This window comes from Cnephaeus nilssonii, assembly GCF_951640355.1.
Source record: "Cnephaeus nilssonii genome assembly, chromosome: 17".
NCBI lineage: Eukaryota > Metazoa > Chordata > Mammalia > Chiroptera > Vespertilionidae > Cnephaeus > Cnephaeus nilssonii.
The window spans coordinates 33,232,300-33,243,777 of record NC_137088.1 but is presented as its reverse complement, the minus strand read 5'-3'; the positions used below and the strand labels follow the sequence as shown (position 1 = coordinate 33,243,777).

At 41.7% G+C, this 11,478-nt stretch overlaps 1 protein-coding gene across 1 annotated transcript in view; it reads left to right on the top strand.

Annotated features, from left to right (window-relative positions):
* TFDP2 (transcription factor Dp-2) overlaps window positions 1–11,478 on the top strand; it is a 140,827-nt gene that overhangs the window by 5,646 nt on the left and 123,703 nt on the right. The gene's annotated exons all lie outside the window — the stretch shown is intronic.

The window sequence follows — 11,478 nt, the reverse complement described above, 5'->3', positions numbered from 1 at the left end:
CAAATTTTATATGTTGAGTTCATATCAAGCAGTTTTTGTCTGTGAACAGATGCCTTCCTAATCCATTAGGTGGGGCGGGCTCTTCCCATTTGAAGATAAGGAACTAAAGCCCTCGTAGGTTAGGTAACTTGCCCAAGGTGTAACTGCTAGACAGTTTTCAGGCTGTGATGCAGTAATGCCTCATTTGTCTCAGGTGTATTGGTTCTCTATTGCTGTGTTAAAAAAATTACCTTAAAACATAGCAGCTTGAAACCGACATTTCTTTTTTTTTTTTTAATATATATTTTATTGATTTTTTACAGAGAGGAAGAGAGAGGGATAGAGAGTTAGAAACATCGATGATAGAGAAACATCGATCAGCTGCCTCCCGCACAACCCCCACTGGGGATGTGCCCGCAACCAAGGTACATGCCCTTGACCGGAATCGAACCTGGGACCTTTCAGTCCGCAGGCCGACACTCTATCCACTGAGCCAAACCGGTTTTGGCTGAAACCGACATTTCTTATCTCACAGTTCCTGTTGGTCGGGATGATGGATTTGGCTTTGCTGGCTCCTCTGGCTCAGCCTCTCACCCTGAGATCAAGGTGTTGGCCAGGGTTGCAGTCATCTCAGGGCTTGACAGGGTTTCAAAACCACTCGGCTGGTTTGGGGCAGGATTCGGTTCCTTGTGGCTTGTTGGATTGAGGCCTCAGTTCCTCACTGGCTATTGGTCAGAGTCCTCCCTCCGTTCCTCGGCCTGTGGGCCTCCTCAGGTCAGCTCAGCATGGCAGGTGGCTTCCATCAGAGAGCAAGATGGAAGCCAGAGCCTTTCGTAAATTAATCTCGAATGACATTCCCTCGCTTTACCATAGTCTGTTTTGTTAGAAGTGAGTTACAGCCCACACTCAAGAGAAGGGACACGGCATGAGAACCAGGAGGCCGCCTGCACACCAGAAAACAAGGTGACATTACAGCTGGGAGCACAGTTAGATGTGTGAGGAATTGTGAGTCTGAGGCGTTAGGGAGGTAGAGAACTGTGTGTCTATAGTCGGAACTTGTTAGAAATCAAGAACATGGAGCTGCCCGAGTTTGGGAGCTATGACAGCCATGTGAAGGGCCCTTGTGACTTAGCCTCATAAAGGGCCTTGCACATTTAACAAACATACTTCTCAGTTAAAATGTTGGTCACCACCCAGATGTTACTGATTTGGGGACATGTCATGGATCCCACTCATTTGATGCATTCAGGAAACCTCTACAGTTCCAAGTCCTAGGGACATGGGAAAATGAGTCCTATGGTGCCTGCCTGCCGGCATGAAGTCAGCATTTACCAGAAAGAAGGAATGGATGGGTAGTGCGTGATGGCACTGGATTCTCAAGGTAGATTGTTTTCTTCTAGCAATGGTCATTTACAACAGACTCTCAAGCTGACTTTGCCTAGTCCACTTGGTTAGACAAAAGATTCCATTTTCCCCATTTTTCAGTAGAAAAACAACTTGGCAATAAGAGGTGCCCCCTGCATAAGCAATGGAGAGTAGAATTTTTAATTGCAATTGACATACATTATTATATTCGTTTCAAGTGTTCGACATAGTGATTAGACACTTTTATAACTTAGAATGATCACCCCAGTAAGTCTAGTACCCATCTGACACCATAGTTATTACAAGGTTGTAATAACTAATTCCCAAGTTGTTATAGGAAAAACAAGGGGCAGAGGAACATGTGAAAAGATACAATGGGATTCGACCAGCAAATTCCAAAACAACTAAAGAACAAAGGATGTGATATTTTTTCATGAATAAATTACAAGGAAAAACTTTTCATCAAGACGGCAGAGTAGGTAACTCCAGTTATAATATTCCCTCTACCTGTGACTGTTCGTTTATTTTGTTTTTTAGATTCCACACAAGTACCATAAGTGAAATTATATGGTACTTGTCTTTCTCTTGATTGACTTGTGTCACTTAGCATAATACCTTCTAGGTCCATCATGTTACCACAAATGGCAAGATTTCATTATTTTTTATAGCTGAGGAACATTCCATTGTATACATGTACCATTTTTTTTGTTAATCCTCACCCGAGGATATTTTTTCCACTGATTTTTTTAAAAATATATTTTTATTGATTTCAGAGAGGGAGAGAGATAGAAACGTTAATGATGAGAGAGAATCATTGATTGGCTGCCTCCTGCACGCCACACACTGGAGATCGAGCTTGCAACCCAGGCATATGGCCTGACTGGGAATCGAACCGTGATCTCCTGGTCCATAGGTTGACGCTTAACCATTGAGCCACACCAGTCGGCCTCTGTTGATTTTTAGACAGAATGGGAGGGAGAAAGAAACATCAATTGATTGCCTCCTGCACACTTCCCAACTAGGGCCGGAGATTGAGCCTGCAAGCAAGGTATGTGCCCTTGACTGGAACTGAACCCAAGACCCTTTAGTCTAAGGCTCCAACCACTGAGCCAAACCAGCTAGTGCTGACCATCTTTTCTTTACCCACTTGTGTATCAATGGAAACTAATCTTTTGATTAGAGTGTTTAAACCATTTACGTTTAAAGGAATTATTGATAGGTATGCAAGCTGGGTGGGGAGAAGGTTAACAAACTTTCTATTCAGAGCAAGTGAGTCTGAGTAAATCTGTGCACCAGCCCCTTAAGGAAAACCTGGGATTCCAGCAAGCAGCCCTCTCACTCAGCCACAATCCCTGCCGGTTTTTACAGCCAGAAGTTATGGGGATTTCTCCCTCCTGCACCCTGCAGCCCTGATATCCCCTCACCATCGGGGGTCGTCCCCCCCCCCCTTTTCTTAACTGCCACACTGATTGTGCGGCCTGCCCCTTCCGCACCTCCAACCCTCTTATCAGAATCAGTGTGGCCTCTGAATATCCTTAGTTATATAGGACTTCTGTTTAGCTAGTCTTCAGGCTGTTCTGGGGGGTTTGCTCTGTAGTTTACTTGTAATTTTGATGTCCCATAGTACTGGGAGGAGGTGAGCATTGCATTTACCTACTCTGCTGTCTTGATGAAAGTTTTTCTTTGCAATTTATTTGTGAAAAAAAATCACATCCTTTGTCCTTTTGTTTTGGAATTTGCTGATTGCATCCCATTGTGTCATTTCACGTGTTCCTCTGTCCCTTGTATTTCCTATAAACTAGTAGCTATGGGGAGCTTTTAAAACTGTACATGTGTCCGGACCTGACCCTAAAAATGTATTCAGTAGGACTGGAGTGGGTGCTGGGAATCCCTAACTTTCCTAAGATCCCTAGATGAGTCAGAGTCTGTGTGCATCGTTCCGTGCACCAAAAGGAGGCGAGTTCAATTCCCAATCAGGGCACATACCCAGGTTGTGGGGTTTGATCCCCAGCAGGAGGCAGCCAATTGATAGGGTGCTTTCACATCAATGTTTCTCTCTAAAAAAATAAACTATTCTTTAAAATAAATAAATAGAACACTTAGAAATATGAACAGATAATTGAAAAGAAAAACTCCTCAAAAGTTTGAGATCAGGTTCAAACTGGTCACATCACCATTGGCCAATGATTTAATCGATTATGCCTGCATACTGGGACCTCCATAAAATCCCCAAATTGGTGCCAGGAGGGTGGCTCTACCAGCTCCATGGGGACTGAAGCATTTTGGACTCTTGCCCTCTGCACCTCTTCATCTGGCTATTCATTTGTATCATTTATAATGAAAACATATACTTTATAATCTCTATATCTCTATATATAAAAGCCTAAGTGACCGAACAACCGATCGCTATTATGCGCACTGGACACCAGGGGACTGAAGCTCAACGCATAGGATCAGCTCCCTCCTATCTGGATCAGGCCTGTGGGAATTGGGCTCCCTCCTGTCTGGATCGGGCCCCCTCCTGTCTGGATCGGGCCCTCCTGTCTGGATCGGGCCCGCAGGGATCAGGCCAAAACTGGCTATCCAACATCCCCCGAGGGGTCCCAGATTATAAGAGGGCGAAGGCCATGCCGAGGGACCCCACCAGTGCACGAATCCATGCACCAGGCCTCTAGTAAATTAATAAGAGTAGGGTTTTTTTAAGTTTAAGCAGTTTGCAATTAAATTTAATTTGAAGATAGTACTTTACCAAAATGCAGCATAGTCTATATACAGAGATTTTTTTTAAAGAACAAGTATTAGATATTGAAAATATATTGGGCAATTTCAAAATAAGTTTAATATAGACCTGAAAGAGATTAGAAAAGAAATAATGGAGGAAATACACAATTACTAAAAGATTTTGTCATTAGGTAGAAGTTGCACACAGTAGAGAAGCTACAGAAAAATCAAAGATAATGCAAAAAAATCTTATATAGCCAAAACCGGTTTGGCTAAGTGGATAGAGCATCAGCCTGCGGACTGAAAGGTCCCGGGTTCGATTCCGGTCAGGGGCATGTACCTTGGTTGCAGGTACATCCCCAGTGGGGACTGTGCAGGAGGCAGCTGATCGATGTTGCTCTCTCATCAATGTTTCTGGCTCTCTGTCCCTCTCCCTTCCTCTCTGTGAAAAATCAATAAAATATATTTTAAAAAATCTTATATATCTCTCTACCAGCGAAAGAAACAACTTTTCTAAAACTACTGTGTCTCATTTTGTCACAGTAAAAATGACAGTGGAAAACAGATGACAGGAAATATATTGAGTAATAACTTCAAAATGCAGAGGTATCATAGTATGTGGTAGTTCCCAATAGAGCCTATATACAATTAAACTTCTAGGGACAGAAAGCACAGGAATATTTGCAAATATACAAATAATATGAAATCTTACTACTCATAGAGCCTGTTGGAAATTTTAAAAGAAATTTTAAAGGATATTATTTTCAAGAAGAAAAGTTCATTTAGTCAGGAGCAGCTTCTAAGCGTCTGTGTAAGTCTGTAAAACTTCTTGGCGCTAGTTTAGAGTTCGCTCTTTAATGGCAGATCAAATCACCACCAACTGTGCAGTCTGTCCTATGGTCCCTGCAGTTCATGTCATCCTATGGGACTAGGTGTGTGGGGACCTGACAACGTGCTGATCTGGCCTGGATCCATTGGGCTTGTTGCATCCTCATAGGCTGACTCTATGGAAATGTGGCGAGCCAACCTTGCAGCCGCAAAAGGGATCCCTATGACCCTGAGCTACATAATGCGGCTGCTTAGGGAGTGCTTGACAGCGGGTAATGGAGAATGACAAGGTTATTGTAAATGTAATCATGCGGTGACGAAATTTGTAACTGTGGTTCTAGGCACTAGGGGCTTGCGTGCAGGTGACAGCCGGTGGACCTGGGGCAGCTGTAGAGTGGGGCATGGGGGCGTTCGACCCAGGCATGTGCTGTATTTTTTGGCAGATGCTTTATTAATAACATTTTTTAAAGTTTGTATTTAGGTGGCAGGGTTAACTTTACTATCTGGCCCTGGCGCTGTATCCACTCTCCTCTCTATCGTAATAAAGTCTGGGTGAACTTGTTCATCTTTATATGCCCCAGATCATCATGTTGGTTCATGACACCTTGCTAATGGGATCTGCTGAGCAGGCATTAGGAAACACTCTAGACGCCTTATTAAGTAAGACAATAAGTGTGGCAGATGGTGGGAGATAAATCCTGCAAACGTTCAGTGGCATTGTCAAAATGATTGGAGTATCGAGTCCAAAATTCTGGAGCACGTGGGATGTTCATTTGAAAGTGAGAGGTAAGTTGCTGCATTTTCTACTATCTGTAGCAAAGAAAGAGACATCATCTTGGTGGGCCTCTCGGGGTTTTAGCGGCAGCATATTTCACTTGGGGACATGCAGTGCTGACCTAGTTCCTGGGTAATCCAGTTTGGAATGGGACTCAGAGCAAGAAAGTTCTCTGCAATAGGAGCAAGTTGTGCCAGCAACCTGAATTGTACTAGAGGTGTTTGTGGCGGACAGACTGCTGTACGATTCCTCTGGCAAATCATACAGTAGAATCGTAGTACCACAAGGAGTGAGCCTTTCTTTGCTGTCCCCTGTTCTGCATTTTAAGTTACTCCTGCTTCCTGTGAACGCTGGGAGTGACTAAATATCTGACCCTGGGCTAGCAAATGGCCTGAACTTCTTATCATGAACTGGGTATAATGGGACCCACTGAACCACAAAATTGCATGTAAAGGAAACAGAAGTTGATTTGGCAATTGTGCCCATGTCTGGGCCCATGCCATTTTGAAAGACACAACAAGCACACTTCATGGGCTGGGAGCTCAGACAATCAAGGTTCTTATCCATAGTGCTTTACCCTCTCTCCCTCAGTTCACAGGGGAGTTCCCTATGATCAGCTAGCAGTAAAGGGAAAAGTCCAGGGCCTGATTTATACGTAGATTTTCACGGTTGGCCAGCACCAGCTGGAAGTGGTCACTTTTAGTACTGCCGTGTCACATGGGTGGCCTCTGACAGAGTAGTGTCTTTGCTGATCAAGGCCTTGGAAAAAAACAGACTTGAACAATTGGTGAGTAGGAGGCCTTGGGGGAGGAATGAGGGTCAACCTCACCGAGTAGGCAGAATGTGATGATTTATTACCACACAATTGCCCACAGAGGCAACAGCTTCAGAGATAATTCTTCATAATCAGCAGACACGATGACCTGTCCAGTGAATGTCACTCAGTTTCTTTCATATTCATTGTGACCGTGCATAAAATGGCCATGGCAGCAGGGACGAAGGCTCTGTATGGCGTGAACTTCATGACAGTCCACTCACCGGGGCTGATCTGGCCACCACCTCTTCCATGTGCCCAGCCTTCCAACCACAGAAGTTGCTGTTGAATTTTGGGATAGAAATATTCCATGCTGACAGGTTGAATATATTGACCTCTCCTATCATGGGGAAGGTGATGCTTTAGTCCCTGGGGTAGATATGTTCTGAGGATGGATTTGATCTCCCTAACCTGCACAACCATTTGGGAACTTCCAAAACCCTGTGGGCTTGGGATGTTGCCACACACACACACACACACACACAGTATTGTATATTCAATATATGGAGCTGCTTACCTCAGCCAGAGTGCACCGATCTGGGAACCAAAGGTGAAAGGTGGGCCCCTCTTGTAATTACACTTTATAGTCCACGTGAAGAACTTTTGTTTCCTGTTACCGCAACGTTGGGCTTGGTGGGCTTGGAGGTCTCGGTGCCTCTGTATTGGCTTTAGAATCAGGCTACAGAGAAGGGCAGGACCAACTCCTACACCCTTATAAGAGGTATATCTGGCTGAAGTAGGAAATATCTCTTTTTCAGAACATAACACAAAGTTCATTTCCATGATAGACTCGTGATTGGTTCATATGGTTATCTATTAATCAGTCAATGTAGATGAGATAAGCTTCCTGACTCTGACCTATTTACCTGTCCTCTTGAATTCAATGATGGAGTCAGCTCTACAGAATTACAAGGAGTGAGGGAGTTGGGGAGGATGGTTTTTCATTGAGGAATTGAGATACCTTTCATCTACTGTACTCTCTGGCTCTTTTAATTTCTATAAAATGGTATTGCCTACAGTTTCCTCTTCCAATCATCCATTTCTAGGCCAAGTTTATCTACATGAGGGTCATACTTCCTGGGATGTCCAAACACCACACTCTGCTCTCCCACATATGTCTCTGATCCTCATAGGCCATCACTCAAAATTCCTATAGTACCCTTTAAATACTGCATCTGGCCCTGGCCAGTGTGGCTCAGTTGGTTGGAGCATTGTCCCATGCACCAAAAGGTTGTGGGTTCAATTCCCGGTTAGGGCACATACCTAGGTTGCAGATTAGATCCATGGTCAGGGTGCCTATGGGAGGCAACCGATTGATGTTTCTCTCTCAAATCGATGTCTTTCTCTCTCCCTCTTCCTCTCTCTAAAATAATAAAGAAATATTGCATCTGTACTTCATGGCATTCACCATATTTATCTTTTACATTTACTCGTGTGAATATCTTAATGTCTGGCTCTCCGAATAGGCTATAAGCATTACAAAGGCATTACTGCATGTATTTTGTTCATAAATTTATTCTGGTTCCACAGGTACATGCATATGTTCAAACCCATCTAATTGGGTGCATTAAATATGTGCAGTTTTTTGTATGTCAATTACACCTCAATAAAGCTGTAAAAAAATAAAAATGAAAAAAAAAAGTATCCTTTAAAGCCTTACTCAGCAGGTGGCATATTGAGGACTTAAGAATATTGGATAAATACATACATAAATGGGGGGGAAATGAAAGGCTGAAAAACTGAAAATGATTTTATCTATATATATAAAAGCCTAAGCGACCGTTACGACCAAATGACTGGAAGACCAGATGACCGGCTGGTAGCTGTGACGCACACTGACCCAGACCTTGCTGCTGGGGCCTGACAGCCCTGAATCTGGTTCACCCGTACCCCGAATCTAGCAGGAGGGACCCCACCCATGCACGAATTCATGCACCTGGCCTCTAGTTTAGAATAAGTAGGGAAGAAATATAGGGAAATAGGTGAGTTATCAGTTTCTGCAAACTACTGGAGCACAGATTAAGGCATGTAGCCCAGAGAAATAATCCAAAGTAGGGTGGCTTGGGCTCAGAGCTTCTAGACACAGACAGGCTGGCGATAACTAAGAGCAGCTATTGGATTCTCAGAGGGGAACCAAAGAAGGAGAAAAATTCCTTCCTTACCTTTCTGACTTCATGAAGTAACTAGTCCAAGATCATGTTGTAAATGGATAAGATTATTATCTTGGATAATGAGAAATGATGTTCATGCCTTTGAGAACTAGGAATTTTAGAAAATTTTGGAGCCTTGGCTGGTGTGGTGCAGTTGGTTGGGTGTCACGGAAAGGTTGCTGATTTGATTCCTGATCAGGGCACATGCCCAGGTTGTGAGCTCTATCCCCAGTAGGGGACAGGTGATTGATGTTCTACTCTTGCATCAATGTTTCTCTCTCTCCCTCTTCCTTCCTCTCTCTCTAAAAGTCAATAAAAATATTTTTAAAGCCTGGCCAGCATGGCTCAGTGGTTGAGCATTGATCTATGAACCAGGAGGTCAGGGTTTGATTCCCAGTCAGGGCACATGCCCAGGTTATGGGCTTGATCCCCAGTTGGGGGGGCATGCAGGAGGCAGCCGATCAATGATTCTCTCTCATCATTGATATTTCTGTCTCCCTCACCCTTCCTCTCTGAAATCAATAAAAATATTTTTAAAAAGAACTTCTTTGAAATATTAATCTTTTGTCCATTATATGTTCTACAGATATCTTTTCCTAGCTTGCAACTTGTTTTACACTGTTTATTAAATATTTTACCAACTTTTAAACTTTACATTATAGAAAATTTGAAATATAAAAGAAGCAGAAAATAGTATAACACCAGAAAGAAATAGAATACTCTCTCTGCACTGTTGAACATATTTTCATGTGCTTTTTTGCCATCTGCTTATCCTCTTCAGTGAAATGTCTATTCATCTCTTTTGCCCATTTGCTAATTGGGTTGTCTGCCATATCTTTAAAGTAATATTTTTTAACTTAAAAAAAAATCAGTCCAGTGACTTAAGAAGTCATTACATAGGATTTTCAAATCCTTCTAGGTAAAATATATATAGCATTTGAACATGATTACATAATGTGCTGAGCAGAAGAGTTCTCATATTCCTTCTGTACTCAGTGCGCTACTAATACTGTACAACAGCAAAAAGTTTCAAATACCTTTACTTAGAATCTTAAGTGGGCTGTATGCATATGTATTACATAACTACCCTAATGTTTCTAAGCCTTTTTATTTAAAGTAAGGTGATTTGTATAATGTTTCAGAATGATTTTGTGGAAATTTTCCTATTTGTATAAGACAGTATAGATTCCAATTCATATGCATCAATAAATTGATAATGTTATTTCTCTGAAGTTATTTACAAAATTTATAGTTTTATTAAATATTTTTGAGAACTTCATAAACCATTGCTAAAATCTATAGATAAGATCTAGGATGCATAGCAATAGAAATATTTCTCAGGTGTATGCAAAATTTCCCCTTACCTCTTTGTTTACTTTAACTTCTGAATTTGCTTTTTAATGTTACCTAGAAAATCTTATTTAAAACTATTTTCTGCCAAAACCGGTTTGGCTCAGTGAATAGAGCGTCAGCCTGAGGACTGAAAGTTCCCGGGTTCGAGTCTGGTCAAGGGCATGTACCTTGGTTGCGGGCACATCCCCAGTGGGGGGCGTGCAGGAGGCAGCTGATCCATGTTTCTCTCTCATCGATGTTTCTAACTCTCGTCTTTTTTTTTTTTGTTTCTAACTCTCTATCCCTCTCCCTTCCTCTCTGTAAAAAATGAATAAAATATATATTTTAAAAAATAAATAAATAAAAATAAAACTATTTTCTGTTTGTTTTCTGCACTTTAAGAAGGGAGAGAAATAAGCATATGCTAACTACAGTTGTGACTCGAGATAAATTTGGGCTTAATATGGTTAGAGAAGAAAGGTTTTATGTAACCGTGTCTCTTTAGATCCTATTTAGGCTTATTATTCCATATTCCACATTCTTGCACAAGGGAAATTACTAGAGAAGAGGGTTAATTATTTGTAGTGGGGAAAAGATGATATAACTTGTTGTGAAAACATTCTGTATTTTTAAATATTTAGAAAGATTTAGAATCTGTAGGAAAGATAATTTCAAATGTGAATATGATGGGATTAGCCTCGAAGCTGTTAAAAATCCCTTCTGAAAATTGTCATCTAAAATTATTTGGGAAACTACAATGAAACAGTGAATGATTGTTCTATACAGGTTGTGCATTGAAGCCATTTTTATTTAGTGTTTCTCTGCTCATTCTTTGAGCTTGCCTGTCCGCATAGTGACCTCTGGGTGGAGGAGGAGGATTCAGTCAGACAATTGGGATTCTATTCCATGATCATAGTGGAGCCCATTACTGTTTCTGAGCCCATGGCATCATTCCATAGCAGGGGATTTGAAGGATGATAAGCATCGAGTTATTAGAAGAAAGAGAGAGAGACTTGGTTTTTATTTTATTTTATTTTAAAGTAATATTAGTCTAATGAAGACAAGGAAAGGGGAGGCATTATGGAGATATATGAAGCTTCCTTTTCTGAAATTTATCTATTTTATAGCAATATTTTTTAAAAATCTGGCTTATGCAAAAGAAATTGTAAGAAGAAAGAAGTGAGGATGATATGGAGTAATAGTGGAATTCTTTTTCTATTTAGAAAAAGAAACAGAACCCATTAAGAGGTGGAGAATGTAAGGCAAATACATTAGATTTGCTAAGTTCCCCTTATCTCCCCCCTCTCCCCATCACTTGGGCAAAGAATATTATCTACCAGATCCTAAGGAATTCTCCTTTGGTCTAACCAACCCTTGTCCTGTCTCTCCCAGCAAGTCCTATCTCTGTCAGCATCCCAGCTTCATCACCAAACACTGTCAAGAACTGACAAAAGTCTGAAAGTTTACTCTTCTTGGAAACCAACAAGTTAGCCTTCCACAGTTCCCTGGATACT